General features: G+C 38.0%; 1 protein-coding gene across 3 annotated transcripts in view; it reads right to left on the bottom strand.

Moving 5' to 3' along the window:
- Positions 1 to 20,160, bottom strand: part of RCSD1 (RCSD domain containing 1) — an 88,196-nt gene that overhangs the window by 23,484 nt on the left and 44,552 nt on the right. The gene's annotated exons all lie outside the window — the stretch shown is intronic.

The raw sequence follows: 20,160 nt of genomic DNA, 5'->3' as shown, positions 1-20,160 counted from the left end.
CCATTGAATGTATGTGTGAGAATATAATGGAATATTGTTGTACTAATTTAAATGATGATTATGAAGAATTCAGAGAAGCATCTGAAAACTTTTATGAACTGATGAAAAAATTAAGCACAATCAAGAAAACAACATATAAAAAGATTATAATAGCATAACAAAAAATATAAGATAAAATTTTTAAAATAAAACAAACATAATCTTTTAAAAAGAAGAAATGGTCATCAATGATATTCCTGATTTTTAAAAGTACAGAATGAGAATGGCAAACAGAATCCATTCAGGTAATTCTCAGGTTAGTTTTTGAGAGATAGTGATTCACTAATATTATTCACTTTCCACTGAGTGGATGCCTTTATTTGGAATCAGACAGACCTGGGGTCAAATCCTACTTCAGATACTGACTAGCATTGTGACCCCAGTTAAATCATTTAATTTTTCAGAACTTCAGTTTCCTCATCTGTAAAATGGCAGTAGTAATTATATTTATTTGTGATTATAAAATAAAAATGTTACATGCTTTGCAATCCTTAAATCCCTCTGTAAGAATGTGTCATGACTATTTTTCCTAAAATCAGGATATGGTTCTTTTATGACCAATCTTGGATCTATGGGCTGTAACTCCAAAGGGCTTTTCTTCTCTGTGTATCTGACACAGAACCTTCTCTTTGTCTCTGTCTCTGTGTCTGTCTCTCTCCTCACTGTCTCTGTTTGTCTCCTCACAGTCTTTGTCTCCTCTCTTCTCTTTGTCTGTCTCTCTGTGTCTTTCTGTCTATCTCTGTCTCTCTTTGTCTCTGTCTCTGTCTTTTTCCCTCTCACCTCTTTCTGTCTCTCTCTACTCTATCTCTATTTCTGTGTCTCTCTGCTCTCTCTTGCTCTATCTTTCTATCTTTCTCTGTGTGTCTCTGTTTGCCTGTCTGTCCCCGTGTCTCTATCATTCTCTGTCTCTTTTTCTTGTTTCTCTCACCAACATGTGCATTGACTATTTATTGAGGAAATTAATTCTTACACTATATAATCAATCAATCAGTCCTATTCTTCAATCATCCAAGAAGCCATTTTCAGACCCTAGAACTGATGTGGCTGATGTAGACCCAAATGATGTGGGCACTGAAAGTTGGCAGTTGGTCATGTGAAGAATTCACAATAGTCATTCTCTTTGGCAAAAGGTAGATTTATTTAGGGAAGAAGTTAAAGACAAAATGAAAGAATGCAATAGACTTCAGGAATAGTAAATATGAAATAGAGTAAGAAAACATAGAAAGGGATTTTAATAATTAATGATGGAAAGGACAAGTTCTTTAGTTAAACTTGCCATTCACCAAGAGAAGGGAAGCACCCAGTGCAGTTGGGGATTGTCTTTAGCTGGCAGGTTAACTCCTGAAAGGGGCTTACTATCTAAAGGAGTTAATTGGCTATAAGGAGGGGAAATAGGATCTGGGAGGAGAGACACCACAAGGCATGGGGGAGAGGTAAGAGAAAGATACCATAGGGCAGAGTAGAATGACAGACTGGCCCAAAGAAAAGTAGTGGCCATGAGGTGGGCCATGAATAAATTTATGGGGAGAAGTTAACCTCAGGGACATGACTGGAATTTCTGAGGTGAGGCTGTCCAAACCTCTTATAGAGGGTGGGCCTCAGGGGTTTGACATAACTTGGATTTCTGACTGGATGACCTCCCCAGAGAGTGGGACCATGGAGCTAAACTGATCTCTATCAGTAAGCCTTCTCCCTACTTGCCTCAGGGCTCAATGGTTCAGTTTCTCTCTGCCCAACACACCATTCAGAATCTCCCCAGATCATTGCCATTATACCATTAAATCCTTTTGTAGTCATCAGCAAATTGCTTAACCTTTCTAAGTCTCAGGTTTCCGTCTGTAAAATGAAGAGGCTGGAGTCCAAGACCTGTAAAGGATGATCAATACAAGCCAGTATGGATGGGTTCATTAAGAACAGGTTATATTGAATTGATCTTTGGGGTCATTTAATGGTCCCAAGGGATGCAGTAGATTTTGAATCAGGAAGACCTGAATTCAAATCTAGCCTCAGACACTTCCTCGCTATGTGACCCTGAGCACTTAACCTCTATTGCTTTAGCTTCTTCATCTATAAGATGGGTGATAATAATAGCATCTGCCATCCAGAGTTGCTGTGAGAATAAATTGAGTTAGTATTTTTGAAGTGTTTTACAGACTTTCAAGTGACATGAATGCTAAGATCCTGGAATTATTATTATTTCAGATGTGTAGAAGAGCCAGAATTTGAACTCAGATTTTCTGATTCCAGGACTTATTCCACTTTATCAAGCTGTCTCCCATGTCTCTTAAATGACCACTCCTGAAATAAGGGCTATGATGAAGATGGGTATGAGCTTTGCATATCAGAGACTTTACATTCATAATTTCCTTATAAACAAGATGGAAAGGGTTGAACTCAATGATAATACAGTTAAGTGAGTTTGAAACTGGAGGAATAACTGGGCCAAAATAGAGAATTAATTAATGACTAACCCTTCTAATCTGCAATGATAAGGTTCATGTATCTAGTTATCCTGTAGGATTTGGTTGACATTTTAAATAATGCATTTGTAAACATTTCTTGTAATCAGTAGAGTTAATCATTCCCCATCTTTTAGAACATTCTTCTTGACAGAGAAAGAGATGCCCTAGTAAGATCCATTGATAGTTTTTTTTTCCCTTCTAGTCACAAATTCCCCCCAAATTCAACTTAATTAATTTTTTATTTATTTAACTTCACTTGCATAATTTACATTCTGAAATGCTGACAAGAGATAGAGACTAGAGAAAGCCATAATCTAACCTTCCAGGAATTTAAGATTTCATTGAGATAAGATATCTATCTTAAAACTGTTAGAGAAGTGTACAGAGCAATACATGATTATTGTATTGCTTTGCTGTCCAAACTCTTCTGACCTCATTTAGGGTTTTCTTGGCAGAGATACTAAAGTAGTTTACTATTTCCTTCTCCAGCCCATGTTACAGATGAGGAACTGAGGCAAACAGGGTGAAGTGCCTTGCCCAAGTAAGTTTTTAAAGCCAGATTTGAATTTAGGGAAATGAGTTTTCCTAACTTAAGGTCCAATATCCTATTCAATCCCTACCTACATTCCTTAACATGATGAAGGACCAAAATGTATAATTCAAACAACAGATATGCTAGTATGACAAAGGAGGGAAATAAGTTCCTTAACTCTTCTCTCTGTCACTTCATAGCTAGGAGGATCCATCAATTTCCCCTATTCCTCTCCCTCATCCACCTTTAAATATTGGTCCACTAATAAACTTTTTATCTGGCCTACGCCTACAAGCTGCCTCACTTATGTCTTCTCTCCCTAAAGAAGGCATTAAGTTCTCTCTTCTTGGATGTTTCAATCAAAGGCCAAATGGCCACTTGCCAAACATGCTGAAATAGGAATTCTTTTGTCAGGTTCAAGTTAGACTGAATGGCCATGGAAATTCCCTTTTCATTCTAAAATTCTGGGATTCTGGTATTTGAATCAAAACTCAAAAACCGAAAACTGTCCTTCACAATAGAACTATAAACTAGCAGCTCTCATATATCATAATAATCCAGTGAAATAGGTAGTCCAGATGGTACTAGTCTTGTTTTATAAATATGATTATGGAGATTCAGGAAGATGAAATGACTTCTAAGTAGACATGACTAGTAGACATAAGAGCAGGAATTTCAACCAAATTCTCCAAGTTCAGTATCCTTCCCATTATAAGACAAAGTAGGAATATATTTAATATTCATAGAGCTGGCAAAGATCTTTTTAGAGATCTTGTTCAGGTTGTCAAGCCAAGGATATTTCCAACCCCTATTAGTGCAGCTGCCTCTCAGGCTGAACACAACACCTGTTTAAATATCCTTGTAATACCAAATTAGGAAATCCAGAGATTAATATCTTGTCCTCTCAGAACAACAAGGAGAATTGATGGAGAGGGTATGCTTAGTTGAGCTTCCCCGTGGCTAGGACACTGGACAGATCAGTCTGTTCATCTCTCTCTGACTCCTTGCTTGTCTACCAGATCTGCTAGCCTATTATTATTATTACTTACATAGTGCTGGCAATGCATTTACTTCTGTCTCAAAGGCACCCATCATTAACTACTTGGAGAGACTCATTCAGCTAAAAATATATTCTGTAAGAAAATCCAAAGCTCCTCCCCAGCTTCCCTTTCTTTGAAGCTGACGTTGGCAGGTGGCTAGCTGGGAAGGAGAGAGAGAACCATGGGACCTGGAGGAGTGACTTTAGCTACAAAGATAGGACATTGAGGATGGCAGACTAGAGGAAGAGAGCTCCAGGTAGCAGAGAATCAGAGGCCTTAAGAGTTCAAAAGAATGTCAGTGAGCACCCAGTTCAACTCCTCATTTCACAGAAATGCTAAGAGTTTCAGAGAAGTTAAATGAGCTAAATAACTTACATGATAAATTATTAAGTGGCAGAGAAATGAATCACAGACTCCCAGAATTTCAGAGCTGGAAGAGACCTCTTTGCTGTTTAGTCAATTAGTCATGCCCTATTCTTTGTGATCCTATTTGGGATTCCCTTGGCAAAGACACTGGAATGATTTGCCATACCTATTGAGGCAACTCATTCTACTTTTGCACAGCTCTTATCATTGAGAAGTTGTTGAGTTTCCTTTTTTTTCCTGACAATAAGCCTAAATTTGCCTCTTTGCTTGTTGCACTTATTACTTTACAAGGAAGACCACTATCTCTCTTGTTTCAGTCAAGTTTAACATCAAAAGTAGAATTTTGAGGGAATGACTTATAGAACAACATACTAGAACTAGAAGGGGCTTTAGAAATAATCTGGCTCATCCTGGAACTTGACTCAGGGCCTGGATTGCAGGCCCTGCCTCCTGCAGGATATGCCTCCTTATCCTGGCATATTCCATGGCCTTCCCCACCTGGAACATCCCTCTGTAAGACTTGCCCATTGGTAATTTTCTCCTGGAACTTCCATTTTATGCAAGGGCCTAGGCTAGCCTTCTTTCCCCTCCTGGCCTTGGGACTTCAAAATCATATTCTTGCACCAAGGACTTCCCCTCCACCCCCTATTTTTTTTTTTACTTCTCTTTATATGCCTTCTTCCACCAAAATGTAGGTTCCTTGAGGACAAAGATGGTATTTCTTTTTTTACTTGTTTTGGTATTCCTTGCACTTTGTACAATTCCTAGCATGTAATGAATGCTTAATAAATACTTCTATTCTCTCTCCCTCCTTCCCTTCCTTCCTCCCTCCCTTCCTTCCTTCCTTCCTTCTTTCCTTTTTTCCTTATTATCTTCTTGCTCCAACCTTGACCTGGGTATCTCATCCCTATAGTCTATATTTCTTGATCATAATATGACACCAACATGGTGCAATGGAAAAACATTAACTTTATAGTCCAAACCCCAGGCTTGCCACAATGTTACCTATGTGATATTGGGTAAGCCATATAACCTCTGGGCCTCAGTTTCCTTGTTTGGAAAGGAAATAAGGGATTGGACTAGTTGACCCCTAAAGTCTCTTTCAATTATAGGGCTATGATTCTATGGATGGTTCTTAGTGCCTAAGTATCTCATACTTGATCCCATTATTCCAGTACCTGGGTCTCATGGGTGTTGCTAGCTTATTGCTTATTTGCTCCCCATTTAAACTTTTGACAGTTGCCTGATTGGATCATGACCAATCACTTTCCTCATTTCTATCTGTATTAATATCTCAGATCTTGCACCCTATCTTGATTTTGATTCATGGGTCATGGTATTCAAGGGATGTTTACATCCTGCCCATCCTTTTTCCTTGGACAGGTCTCCTGGTCTCAGATTTGTTTGAAGAGTCGTGTTTCTTTGTTCTTTCCTAGCCATGTTCCTATTTTTATGTCTTTGTATGTTTACAGGTTTCAAAGCTTTGACTTTCCTTGTCCAGTTCATCCTATTGCTAATCCCATCATCTCAGTCATGACAACTAGCTTGAAACCTCCCCTTGCCTCCTTCTTGTCTCAGCCTGCATTTGTAGAAAACTAAAGAAAATGGCACCCAAAATGTACTTTTTTGTTTTCCTAATGCTTTCTTCTGAAAACCTTGGAGTCCTTGTGTCTGGACTGAGCAGAACCTGCCAGAAACCCGTGCCATAGAGCTTCAGTAAGTGTTAGATGGCGTGGTCTTTCTAAATACTAGCATCTTTGTCCTTGAGCTGGAGTCTGATTCTTACCACACGGCCCTGGCTCCAGCTCTTTTCTCCCCACCCTTTGTCTTGGCTCTAGGCCTGGGCTTCTGGTACAATCTCGAGGCCAGAGTAGTGCATGAGAAGGTCTCTCAGGCTGCAGCTGAGAGTGGAGTCTTGGAGAAGGAAGATTAAAAAAATAGTACTCAGACTAAGAAATGATGGATAAGTGTTCTAGGACAGGAAAAAAAAGTCCCATTCCATCCCATATAACCACTCATTGAGACCAGATCTTGAGAATACAAGGGTTTGCTCTCTTTTGCTTCCCAATCAATAACTTACAGTAATAGGCCTGGGAGAAAACTTCAGTGGCCATCACCTTTTAGATGCCACTTTTTTTAGATGGCTTTTAGAAAGACCACCATTTAAATCAGCATTCCAGGTCATCTGTGTCTAAAGCCTCATGGCTCTAAAAATTCTATTACCACTGGTGGGGAAATTCTTGCACATAGTTAATCTAAATTAATAGTCATAGGGTTGTAGATTTAGAACTAGAAGGTACCTTAGATATCATCTAGATGATGAATCTGAAAAAATTCCTCTTGTAATGAATTGTGTTTTTCCTCTTATTCTTCTATAGGAGATTACTTGTATTCACAAGATTTAACTTTCACAAGATTCTCCTCCAAACTTTAGTTCAGAGATCATATTCAATCTAACACCCCTTTCTATTAATGGGAACAAATACCTTGTCCTTCAGCATTGCTGGGCAGTTGGAGTGGAGAAAGGGAGAAGGAAGGAAGAAGGAAAGAATTACAAGAGAAACACAGGAAACAAGTGGAACTCATGAGAACACTGAAAACTAGTTCGTAAAGAATCAGAAAAGCTCCCAAATCTCCATGCAAACTCTCATTGGCCACCTTTAAGGGGTCTGAAAATGACTAATTCTTGCCCTTTTATGTCTTCTTTGCTTTGTCTTAAGAAAAATTCAATAAAGACCCAGTTCACACTAAAGAGACCTCTAGAAAACATTACCTTCTGCAGACTTCTTTCTTTACAACTTGTCCAGTTTGCCAGGCAGTATTATTTTTTTCTCTTTGTGGCCCTTCAGGATGCAACTGTCCAAGCAGAGAGATACTTATCTTGTTCGGTGAGTGATCTTAAAATATGGTTCATGATGCCTAGTCAGAGTTCAAAGCTCTTTCAAAGTGGCCCACAGGCTAGTCCAAAATATTAGGGGAGTAAATTCTAGTGTCAATGGGAGGTTCCTAAACAGCCTCAGTTCCCATAAGGTGTTCAAATCACCAAGCCCAGCCAAATTTCATCCCATGGCACTAAAAATGACTTGTGAATATGATTGCTGAGCCATTGGAGATCATGGAGAAATTGTGAGAACAGAAGGGGCATAGTTGCCATAGAGAGGTGAGATGTCCCTAAAGGGCAGAAATGGAAAAACAGGAGAAAATAATGTGAAGAATTTTATTTTTTGATAGTATTTTATCTTTCCAAATACATGTAAAGATAGTTTTTAACATTCACCTTTGCAAAATCTTGTGTTCCAATTTTTTCTACCTCTCTCCTCTCTCCCCTCCCTTAGATAATCGGATATAGATTAAATATGTAATTCTTCTAAATGTATTTCCATATTCATCAAGAAATCAGATCAAAGGGGAAAAAACACAGGAAAGAAAAAAAGACCCAAGCATACAAACAACAACCAGAACAAAAAGATAAAAATTCTATGCTTTGATCCACATTCAGGCTTCGTAATTCATAATTTCTCTCTCTGGGTGTGGATGGCTCTTTCCATAACAAGTCTATTGGAATTTCCTTAAATCACCTCATTGTTGAAAAGAGCCAAGTCCATGTGAAGAATTTTAAAAGCCAAACCAAAGGATTATTATTTTAGTCTAGAAATTATAGGGAGCCGTTGGAGTTGATTGTGTAAAGGGCTGGGGGTGGGGGTGGGGGGCAGGATGTAACATGGAGTTTGGGATAAAGGAAAATCACTTTGGCAGCTCTGTGGAGGATGGAGTAGATGAGGAAGCACATGACTCATGGAGACCATTTGGGAGATCATGGTCATAGTCCTTGTGAGAATAACGAAGATTTGAACTTACAGGTGACTTGGTAAGTGGAGAAGAAGGAGTGTAGGTGTGAGAGCTATTGTGGAAGTAGAAACAGTAAGATGTGACAACTGATTGGATAAAAGGGATAAAGGAGAGGAGGGAATCCAGGTGGTGATACTGAGACTGGAAAAATAGTTCCCATTACAGAAATAGAAATATAAGGAAAAGCTTCATAGCATTATCAATTTGAGAGTTGGAAAGGACATTAGTGATCATTTCATCCAGCCACCTCATTTTATAGATAAGGAAACTGTGATCCAGAGAGATTATGACTGGCCCAAAGTAAAATGGAAAGTCTAATATTTGAACCCAGTTCCTTTGACTCCAAATACAATACTTTCCCCATTGGCCTACTTCCTAACATTTAGTTTTATTCCTTTTTAAAAACTATTTTCTTTCTTCCTTCCTTCTTTCCTTCCTCCCTCCCTTCTCTCTTCTCTCTCTCTCTCTCTCTCTCTCTCTCTCTCTCTCTCTCTCTCTCTCTCTCTCTCTCTCTCTCTTTCTCACATCTAAATTTAAGTACACAGCAGTCACTGGTCTCACAGTCTTTCTCACCTCTAACTAGAATCTAAACCCTTTCCCTACTCTCACCCATCTTGTTTCTTTACTCTTCCATTAGAGGGGAGGGGGGAAAGAATCAGGTAATCAGGAATCAGCAAGATCAATAGGGGCTGCTCCAAAGTATTTTTCCTCTTACTGGAAATTCAGAGTAAGTAACAACAGCATAAGGGCAGCTAGGTGATGCCATAGTGCATAGAATGTTAGCCCTGGAATTATAAAAACTCTTCTTCCTGAGCTCAATTCTGGCCTTGGACACTTATTTGCTCAGTGAGCTACTTTCAAATAAACAATAGATTTAGTAAAGTATGTCCTTTGTCTCTGTGGTTATGACCTGGATCTTTTTTTTTTTTTTTTTTTTTTCCATTTCCTTCTATAACTGTACCCAAGAGCTACCTGGCAACACCCTTGTAAAATGCATTTTAAGAGCAAAAGAGGAAGTGGGGCCTACAGACCTGCAGAAGCTTGAATCTATACTCAAATCTTTAAGATGTATTTGAAAGAAAGTAGGTGGCCCAGTGGTCAGAAAGACTGAGCTAAAACCCAGTCTTGAGCACTTACTAGTTATGTGACTCTAGGCAATCATTTAACCTTTGCTACAGGGGTGTTTTGAGAATCAAAAAAGCTAATTTGTACAGTACTTAGAACAGTATCTGGCACATAGTAGGTGCCATATAAATACTCCCTATTATTATTATTACAGATATATCTTAGACAAAGAGGCAAAGCCAACAGGGAATCACTGAGGAATCAATCATCCATTTTATGGACTTATCAGCTTTTTTGCTTTCTTCCTGTCTTTTTTCTTTCCTCTGTCCCATTTTTTGATCATTTCCATAGCTGATTAATAACTCCATCAGAGGGTATGCAGGGGAAGAGAGATGATCAAATTCAAATTTTTTTTTCTCACTTAATAGTATTTTATTTTTTTCCATTTATATGTAAAGATAATTTTCAATATTCATTAAGATTTTGAGTTGAAAATTTTTTTCTTCCTCCCACACAATATGATAAAGATTATACATATATAAACATCAAATTCAAGTTTTGAGACTTATAAGTTGCTCAAGTTTGAAAAAAAGTAAAAAGGTTTTTGAGGGGGAAGCTGGGAAGGTGACAGCCTAATAGAATGAGAAGAAATGCTGTATTTAGAGTGAAAAGATCTGGGTTTGAATGGTGAAGTAGATAAAACACTGGGCTTGTGTTGGAATACACAGGAGCCACCTGACAGTGGATGCTGGAGATCCAACCCAGACCTGCAGAATGGATCTCTTCCTGTGAGAGGATGATACAAGGAGACTGAGAGGCAGTTGCTCCTCTTCCCTCTACCTCCAATTTATCTCATTCCCAGTCTGCAACACCTGTGTCAGCAAAGGCCGCCCTGCAACTCCTTCAAATATTATAATACACAGCTGTGGAGGCTCTCGGAGAATTGACCTGTCCCTTAACAGGCCTGAAGCCTGGAAGCCCTGTTCAAACGTGGTCTCGGGCCATTAGTAGTTATGTGATTCTGGGCAAGTCATTTAACCCTTTTTGCCTCAGTTTCCTCATCTGTAAAATGAGCTGAAGAAAAAAATGCAAACCACTAGTGTTTCTGCCAAGTAAACACCAAATCACAACTAAAACAACTGAATAAGAAGTTTTCCAATAAAATCTCTTCACTATAGAAACCCAGTGATTCTGTCAGGTTTAAATATTTAGGAGCTGTGTTATCATGGGCAAATCACTTAATCTATTTGACTTTATTTTCCTCATCTGAAAAGGAGGATAATAACATTTGTACTACCTACTTTATAAAAGTATTGTAAAGAAACCACTGAAAGTACCATACAATGTGAATTATTGTTACTGATGATGGAAATATAAGTTAAATGTAAGGGTTTGGATTATTTATATTTCACCTGAACCAATGAAATAAATCAATGACCCTCAAGGTAAATTCAAAAACTTTATTCTCCTTTCTCTGTTCTTCTTAGCTGTTTCCTCCCTCTCATTCTTCCCCTATTGATTGAATAATAAACATCCTTCTGTACACTTGGGTAGCATGAATTTAAAGATACTAATCCCTAGTTGTCATACACTTTACCCTTAGGGGACCTTATGGTAACAAGCAATGTCATGAAACATTCTTAGGTGACCTTGGACAAGAAAAATTACTTCTCTGGGCTTCCTTTTCCTCTTCTGTAAAATGAGGAAATTGAACTAGATGATATTTAATTTCCTTTCTAATTCTTAATCTATGACCTTAAGATTTGCCTCTGTAATATGACTGCTCCTGATTTAATAAATGAAAACACTCTTGGTATCTATGCATTTGATTATGAGACGGTATGTGTGTTTGTGTGTGTGTTTGTATGTGTGAGGCTAAATTGGTGACATTTGTCCTTCAGGCCACAGGAAGCCAGGATCACAGCATTCTAAGATTAGAACAAGAAGGCCAGGGGCTGAGGCCATCTCCACTGCCAGCTGCAGTTGCTCAGGTTACATGCAATGGGAGAATACATTTTTTGGGTTACCCTCCTCCCTTTCAGTAATGACAGTACAATCCTTGGCAAGCCTCTGATTCTGATATGAGGGCTCCAAACAAGGCACCCCGAGAATCTTCCATACTCATTAATTTGTACTTCATCTGACCAATATTTATCAACCACTCCCAAAATACAAAGCGCATACTTGGCACTGGGGGCAATACGAGGAAACATAAGACTCTGGACAGAAAGACTCCCCTAGCATGAATCCTGTGTTTGTGCCAGTAAAAAATCTGTCAGCTGTCTTATTTCCAGTATGTGTATGTCCCCTCCTCTAGTAAATGAAAGTTGCAGCCCCTGAAACTTTGAACCAATTTATGTATTTGAGCTTCTAAAGGACTTGAGGAGAACTTTTCATTTTCATCTTGAGAGACTTATATTAGTAACTTATATTAGTAAAGGTACTCTAGAGCATTGATATCAAACATGAGGAGAGCATGTGGCCTGTAACACTTTTGTGCTGGACAAAATCCAGATTAAAAGGTGATGGAAAATATTCTATAAATTATATAAAAATACAGTATGTTATAGATAATGTTAATTTGTAGTTTTTTATGCTAATAAGGCCCCAGGGATATGTTGTTTTTCTTTGACAATTCTGATTTAGATGATGAAACCACTTTCAATTACTCAATGTTTCAGCAATTCTAGGGAGACCAGATCTGCAGAGAAGTTATAGCTACATATAAACTACTTTTTCAAGAGTTTTTCTTTATCAGAATTGAACTTGATCAGAATAGAACAGATTAAAACAATCATAACAATTGAAAACCAATACTATAAGTTTGAACTAGACAAAGCTCATAATGAACATAATTAAAGAAACTATCCCCCCACACACACTTTATTTCATAGGTAAAAGATTGATTCTGTAGAAATTAGGAGATTCAATGCTTCCCTCCCACCCCCATTCCACTAATTCCCCCAAAGTGAAATTGAAGAGTTAAATTAATCACAATGCTAATTTGGCACTTTATAATTTTTAAAAATTAAAATTATCACATATTTATTTCCTTTCTCTCCCATCTCCATATCTTACTGAAAAAAAAAAAAGCAAAGAAAAACAAAAACCCTGTAACAAACATGTATAGTCAAACAAAAAATTCCCATATTGTCCATGTCAAAGAATGTGTCGCATTCTGCAAATTTAGTCCATTAGCCCTCTGTCAAGATGGAGCACCTTATAAATTGAAATGTAGCCTTGCTAGTAAAGCTGTGAATGTATAGCATTGGTCATTAATCCTCAAAACTATATCAATGTCCAGCTTATTACTTGGATTGCCTCAGGTTCAGGCAAGTTATAATGTCTTGTTATGCGTCAATAAAACAGAAATATGCACCTTTAAAAAATTTCTCTTTTTCCAAAAGGAACTTACAACCTAACTGGAGCCTCAAGACATATGATGTGTGACTAAGAAGTGAGGAGAACATTCTGTAAACAATCCATTACTTTATTGCCTCAAGTTGTACTAACAACTGACATTTATATAGTGGAAGGGACTGTAGTCAGGACATTATGAAAGACAAGACAAGAAGTGGCTAGAATTACAAAGCACTTCTCTCATCACAATCCAAGGAGGAGGACCCACAATTTACAAATGAAGAAAATGAGGTTCAAAAATATTAGGTGAATTATACTATCTAAGGCAGAATTCCAACTCAGGTTTTCTAACCTCAAATCCCTTTGTCCTTCCACTTTTCTATACACGCCCATTAGATTGTGAAATCCTCAAAGAGGGGCTGTCTTTTGCCTTTCTTTATTTATATCCCTAGCACTTAAGACAGTGCCTAGCACACAGTAGGTACTTAATAAATGCTTATTGGTAGATTGGTTGACTAAATGCCAAGATAAGGCAAAGTGTAGCTATGATGTATTACATTGTAAACTTTATGAAGTCAGAGACTGTCATTTCTCTTTGTGCTAAAGGTACAAGGCATTAAGTAGGCACTTAATATTTGTTGAATTGAATATAAGATTAAGGATCAAAGAAGAGTAGGAAACTATTATGACCTAAAGTGATAAAGTGGTCTTGTTACCTGTCTTGAGCTAGGCTTTCAAGGACAGGAAAAATTTGGATAGCCAGAAGGGACATAGAATTTCAGATTGGGGACAGAGCAAAAGCAAAGATTTCCATGTAGAAATGAGCAAGCCAGTTTGGAGGGCAATAAGGTTGCTGGTTCAGCAGATTTGTACTTGAGAATAGAGAAAAATAAATGGTTGCCTTCCCCAGACTCTCTTAATTTTCTTGCCTTTCCTTTGTCCATTATTTCCTATTTATCCTGTTTAGCTTACTTTGTATATATTTGTCTGTCTTTTGCCTTTTTTGTATCACTAGAATTTAGCATAGTGCCTTGCATATCATAGGCACTTAATAAATGCTTCTATACTGATTGGTTGATGATGGTGATCGAGATTATGGGGAGCCTTGAATGTCAGATTGTATTAGCTAGTCAGTCAAAAAAAACATGTATTAAGCATCTATTATGAGCCAAGCACTTTGCTAAGTGCTGTTATCCTATAGGAAGTACTTAGCCACAGAATATTAAAGTATATTTACACTTTATGACCACCACACTTTAGGAAATTTTTTGACATTCTGATATTTTGGTATATTGCCATAATTCAAAATAATCACATACATCTTAACAAATGAATAAAGTGAAGCATTTCAGAGGTTGTAGAAGTTGTCTGGAACCAAGGATATAACTGGCTTCTCCATGACTAGAATTCTCTGAGAGTCCAAATTCTCAGACCCATCCCCTTCCCCAATTAAACTTTGTTCCCTTGGCTGTTATGCCCTGAATTGTTATGTCCCGAATAAAATTTTTATAGCCTCCCTCCCCCTCCCCCACGCCCCCAACACACACGCACACACACTTTTTTCCTTGCCAATAGACTGGGAGAATTGAGTCAGAAAAGAAGCCTTGAAATACCATTGAGTTATAAAACTCCAGGTGCCTTATATCAATCCTTGCAGGGATAATTCGCCCTCTGAGTATTGCCTCTCCCCTCCCTGTCTCCTGCCCTCAACCTTCTTATCTTGACTTTTATCTTATCAGAATTAAGTTAGGATCCTTTCCTGGAATTATGGCTTGTACACTCACCCAGTGTCCTCTTCCTCCCTTATTTGCCTTTGTTTCCCCTAAATGCAGGTTATTCTGTTTGCAAACCATAATTAGCTATAAAAGTTCCCTGCTTCAGTCACTCAGGGTCGAATGATTTTTGAACATGAGTTCTATTGGACCGGCTAGCCTAAATTTTCCACAAGTAAAAGATTAAAACCAATCTCTGTCTTGCCTCAGTTTCTCTGGCATTACATGGCCTCTTAAAAACAGCAGGGATTTGGGACTTCTGGTATGCAAGGGATTCAGCTGAGCAGTGATCCTGGTGAGAAAAATAGAATTCTAGATAAGGATTAAACGAGAGCTATTTATTTTTCCCTGGGGAAAGGGTGTTAAACATTGCTCAGTCTTTAGTCTGTTTTATAAAGAGTAATTTGACTATTAATATTCTTAAATGCAAGCTCTTAATTCAGAGACAAATGAATTGATATATTTTTAGAAATGATTGACATTGATATTGGCATTCTAGTCATAAATGAAACCAGAAAAACGAAGGAAAGTTTGTTTACACATTCTCTTGGAGAAGCAAAGGAATTAGTGAAATTAGTTTCATCAGGTACCTAAAAGTTTTCAATTTCTTGGGATGGGAGAGCTCATAAAAAGAAATAAAAAGATCGTCATCAAGTTATTAGTTATAGAGTAAGAAGGAGGGGAAAATCCCTGAAGAATTAAGTAAAACCTTGTAAATCAAATCTTTGATAATCAGTGATAATGTAAAAATGGTCATGGGGGAGATGATAAAAAGGATATTGGAAGTTAAAATTCAGGTTTTAAAAAATCAGAGTCCCAAAATTTATAGATATCTCAGAAACCCCAGTTTTTTCAAAAGTGAGTTGGAAGGTGTTAATGGACATGAAAAATGAAGAAAAAAATCATATGCACATTGAATTGGTTATTTCTACATGGCTTGGACATGTAAAAAGCTGTATATTCTGATTTAAGGCCCCCAAAATACTCAGGGCTCAAACTTACATAAAGTTTTAAAGACAAAGAGATGATGGGACATTTATAGAAGATTGCCCCATCACCTATAAAGTAAGGTCAGTGGGACATTCTGGATGACTGAAATCAGACTATTTCCTGAGTTGCCTAATTAGGAATGAGGAATGAGGGGCAAGGACCTGGGATACTTAAGTTGAACTGTGTCACAGAAAATAAGAAAATAAGAAAGATGGAATGCCCAATTTCTGGGTCAGTTGGGTCTTAGCATACATGTACTCTGGGATATGAGCCCATACCAGTCAAATAAATTTTCACTAACTCATTCAGAAGAATGGAAAAAATTATATTATATTATGAGTCTCCTTCCATCCCCATTAAAAAGATAAGGAAAATATCAAATAATAGGTTTTAAGCTGGAAGGTACGTCTCCTGTTCTCCTTCTATTTCTCTAACCATTCCTTAGTCCCCTTTGCTAGGTTTTTATACAGGTCATACCAGCTGACTGTGAGTTCTATACTTTCTTCACTTCTCTTTCTCCTCAATCTTGCTCCTTAAGCATAAGCATCATGTACCCGACTAAATGTAGCTTTGTACTCTCTGTGGTTGTATAAGTTTATACCCACTTAACCTCATAGATTGTGTATATTGGTGGCAAGGGGTGTTTTAGATTTATGGGCAGAATGCTATGCTCTAAGTGTTTAAATTTTGCTTTTTATTTAGTAAATATTCTTTTTTTTTTGCTGAGGAAATTGGAGTTAAGTGACTTGCCCAGGATCACACCGCTAGGAAGTATTAAGTGTCTGAGAACAGATTTGAACTCAGATCCTCCTGACTTCAGAGCTGGTGCTCTATCTACTGCACCACCTAGATACCCCTTTTACTTAGTAAATATTCTTAAGAATTATTGGTGTCATTGGCTGCTTTATTAAATGGAAAATACAGTATAGGGGCTCAGAAGCTAAAGTGTGCTGTATTTCCCTTCCCTCCCACCAAGATTATTCCCATAGATCTTGAAAGTGAGTTGGAGCAGTGTGGCTGATCCTTTGCAAATTCCCAGCCTATTAGCTATGGCTGGGCCTTGGGTGAAAAAACCAACCCAGAAAGAGAATAGGACTGGGCATTGTGCCTGCCAAGCTAGCCCCGGAAGACAGCCCCCAACTTTCTCTACGCCAAGAACTTTTCTAGTCCAGAATAAACATTCCCAGATCCATCAACTGATCCTTCAATGGCACAAGCTCCAATCTATTAATCATAGTATTTATCTTCTTGGATGTACTTGAGTTTGTCAACATGAGTTCTTCCTAAAAGAACCGAACACCGTATTCCAGATGTGATCTCTCATTTTCCTTTCTACCCCTTCCTGTTCCACCAGCTGGACCGAACTTCTTCCCTGAAAGTGTATATAGGTTTTATAAAGATGGAAGTTGATTATTGGATGGGGATAGGAGAGAGTAAAGAGGAGGGAGGGAAGTAGAGGGACAGTAAGAAGCATAGGATAGGTACGCTTGAATTTCATACTACAGGGACCAGATCTCAAGAAGAATGCTGTATTTCCTCTAGCTAACTTCTTCCACTTAGAAGACTGGGACTGCCCTCAGCTCCTGGCTTTCTCACCAGGAGCCACTCAAGCAATTAATAGAATAATCCTTCCTCATATTTGCCCCAAAGGATTTGGGGTTACTTTTTTCAGAAGATCCACTGCAATGTTAAGGTGCCAACCTTCATAGGCATTAGGAGTCAAGAATTTTAGAGGTTGGAAATCAGCATTTTCTGGCATTAGCTTGTTGCAGCAGGCAGCAAGGGAGATAGCTTTGGGATGCTCTTTCCAAGCTACAAGCTAGTCAGCCAGGTTTTCTCCTTCATTGTTGCTTTTTGGGACTCTTTTTTTTTGGTTGCCAATTTGAACATAAACTACAGAAAGGGGAGAGGAGTATGGAAAATATGTGGGATCTTTTTTCTGCTGGCAAGTTAATATTCTTTTTGCCTTACTGACCCAGCCAGCAGACAGAAGAAAGACGTTAACCTCATATCTTAATATTGTGTGAATCTGTGCATTTGAGTCCTATGAATCACCCAAAAGGTGACTGGTCAGTCAATCTAATTTAGGTCAGTACAGTTTTGGACTAAAGCCATGGTGATCGCTACTCAAGGCAGGTCATTTTTGTACTGAGGTCATTCTGGGAAGTTGTGGAAAGCAGACTACAATAAGGATGCCTTTTTGGAGAGGATGCTTATTAGCTTAAGTTGACAGAAGAGAAAACATTTTTTTTAAATGCAGAGGAGGGAATTCCTCTCCAGCCAAATCATATAAACTGAGTGTAAGCCCTTTAAATACATTGGCCTTTTTGAGGAAATGGTCTTCAATTGGTTCTAATAATGTCTTGTGTGATTTTTGGAGCCACTCCAGAATCCTCAGGGAGCAGTTTGATCAAATATGGGGATTCTAAGCAGAGTAATTCTCTTGATTGAATTGGGATGAACAGTGCCCAGTTCATTATTATTCTGGGGGAATGGGAAGGATTTCCCTATATCTTTTGTTCTATTCTGCCAAGTCGGAAAGGGAGGAATCAGGAAGTGAGTGGTTCTGGGAAAACAGAGCTGGGAACTTTGGGTTCTAATCAACTAAAACAAACACTTATTAAGTGTCTGCTTTGTACAACATTCTGTGTTAAGTGTTGGGGGCACAAAGATAAAACAAGACAGACTGCCTTCCAAGAATTTATAAACTGAAATCTCAATCTGTATGTGCCTCAGAGAACTCAAATTCAGCTGGCCCAAAAGTGAACTCATGATCTTTTGACCAAAATCTTTCCTACTTCTTAACTTCCTTATTATCGTCAAGGACAACACCACCCTCCTAATCACTCAGGATCACAATCTTGTCATCCTCAACTCTTGGCTTCTACTTAGCTCGCATATCCAATCTGTTAAGGTCTTTTTCTTTCTACTTGACATCTCTCATATAGCTTCTTTTCTTTCTATTCTTCTCTATTCAAATGGCAGTCAACTAGGTACAGTTCCTCACCATCACCCATGCAATTATTACTGGTTGGTTTCTCTGCTTCAACTCTCTCCTCACTCCAAGTTCTTTTCCTTAAGCCAATTTCTGACTATGGCATGTGACCATTTATTCCCATTTCTTTCTCCCCTCCTCCCAATAAACTCCATTGATCTCTGTTGCCTCTGGCATCAAATCTAAAATTCTCTGGCTTCTAAATTCTTCACAAACTGACTCCTTTCTTCCTTTCCAATCTTCGACTTTCCTCCCTTCCACATTCTTGACTACTCAACCACACTGCCCTTCCTCACATTGGACCCCCCCATATCATGATCTGATGTCTTTTCACTTGCTGGAATGTTCTCCCTCCTTACCCCTGCCCTCTGGCTTCTCTGGTTTCCTTCAAGATTTTGATTAAATTCTGCCTTCCCTCTGAGATTTCAGTTTACATTGTATATATTCACTGTAGATTCTATTTCTACCATTTTTTGAGGTAATGATATGTTTTTGCCTTTCTCTGTGTCCCTAGAGTTTAGCATAATTCCTGACATTGTGCTAAAAAATGCTTCCAAACTAAATGGATAGTGATAGATAACATAATACACAAATGACTAAATCTCAAATTATAATAGATAAATAACATATTTAAAGCAGGTTTGCATAATGAATAGAGTGTTTGAGATAGTGTTAGAAAGAACTGGGTTCAAATTCCACATCAGACAGGTACTAACTCTGTGACCCAGTTTCTATTTTTTTATCTGTAAAATGGGATGCATAATATATGTGGCATTTCCTTGCTGTGAAGCTTGAATGGGATTAGTATGTAAGTCAATTAAAAAATTTTACAGATCTATAAAGATGTTAGTTATTCATTCCTTTATTCCTTTATCTATCATCTATCTCTATCCTAGATCTCTCCCTCTCCTCCCTTTCTCTCCCCCTTTCCCTCTCTCCTTCTTCCTCTCTTCTCTCTTTTTCTTTCTTTCTTTCTCTCTTTCTTCCTTCTTTCCTTCCTTCTATCCATCTTTCCTCCCTCCCTCCCTGTCCTCCATCTTTTTCTTTCTTTCTTTCTTTCTTTCTTTCTTTCTTTCTTTCTTTCTTTCTTTCTTTCTTTCTTTCTTTCTTTCTTTCTTTCTTTCTTCTTTCCTTCCTTCCTTCCTTCCTTCCTTCCTTCCTTCCTTCCTTCCTTCCCTCTCTGAAACAAATCTGTGATTTCATTGGTATAAGGAATTCCTGCTGAGGAAACTCTTACAGTAATAGCTGCTCTTCATTTTATCTCAGCATTGTTGTCTAACTCAAATAGAAAAGAGGGCCACTGAAAAGTACATAAAAATTCCAGGAGGCTGCATATTGACTTAGTTTTAAAATATAATCTTATTTGCATTTTAATATATATTTTTAAATTTTGTCAAATATTTTCCAATTACATTTATATCTGATGAATGGCACACATTGTAGGTGCATGCTTCATGGATTTGACACCTCTGATTTTAGAAAGTTAATTGGGAAATTGAGAAGGTCACATAGTTAGTGTGTGTTAAAAGCTGGACCTGAAAGCAGGTCTTCTTGACTTCCAGGACATTTCTCTATCCATTATGCCAAACTACTCCTCAGTAAATGATACCAATATTATTATTAGAGAAATCTAAATAAGAGTGCCAAAAGAAATCTGAATAGGGAGAGATCCTTTTTTGTGGGGGAATCA

Source organism: Sarcophilus harrisii, chromosome 4 (assembly GCF_902635505.1).
Source record: "Sarcophilus harrisii chromosome 4, mSarHar1.11, whole genome shotgun sequence".
In the NCBI taxonomy this organism is placed as follows: Eukaryota; Metazoa; Chordata; class Mammalia; order Dasyuromorphia; family Dasyuridae; genus Sarcophilus; species Sarcophilus harrisii.
Note: the sequence above shows the minus strand (reverse complement) of the source record. Positions and strands in the feature narration are given on the sequence as shown.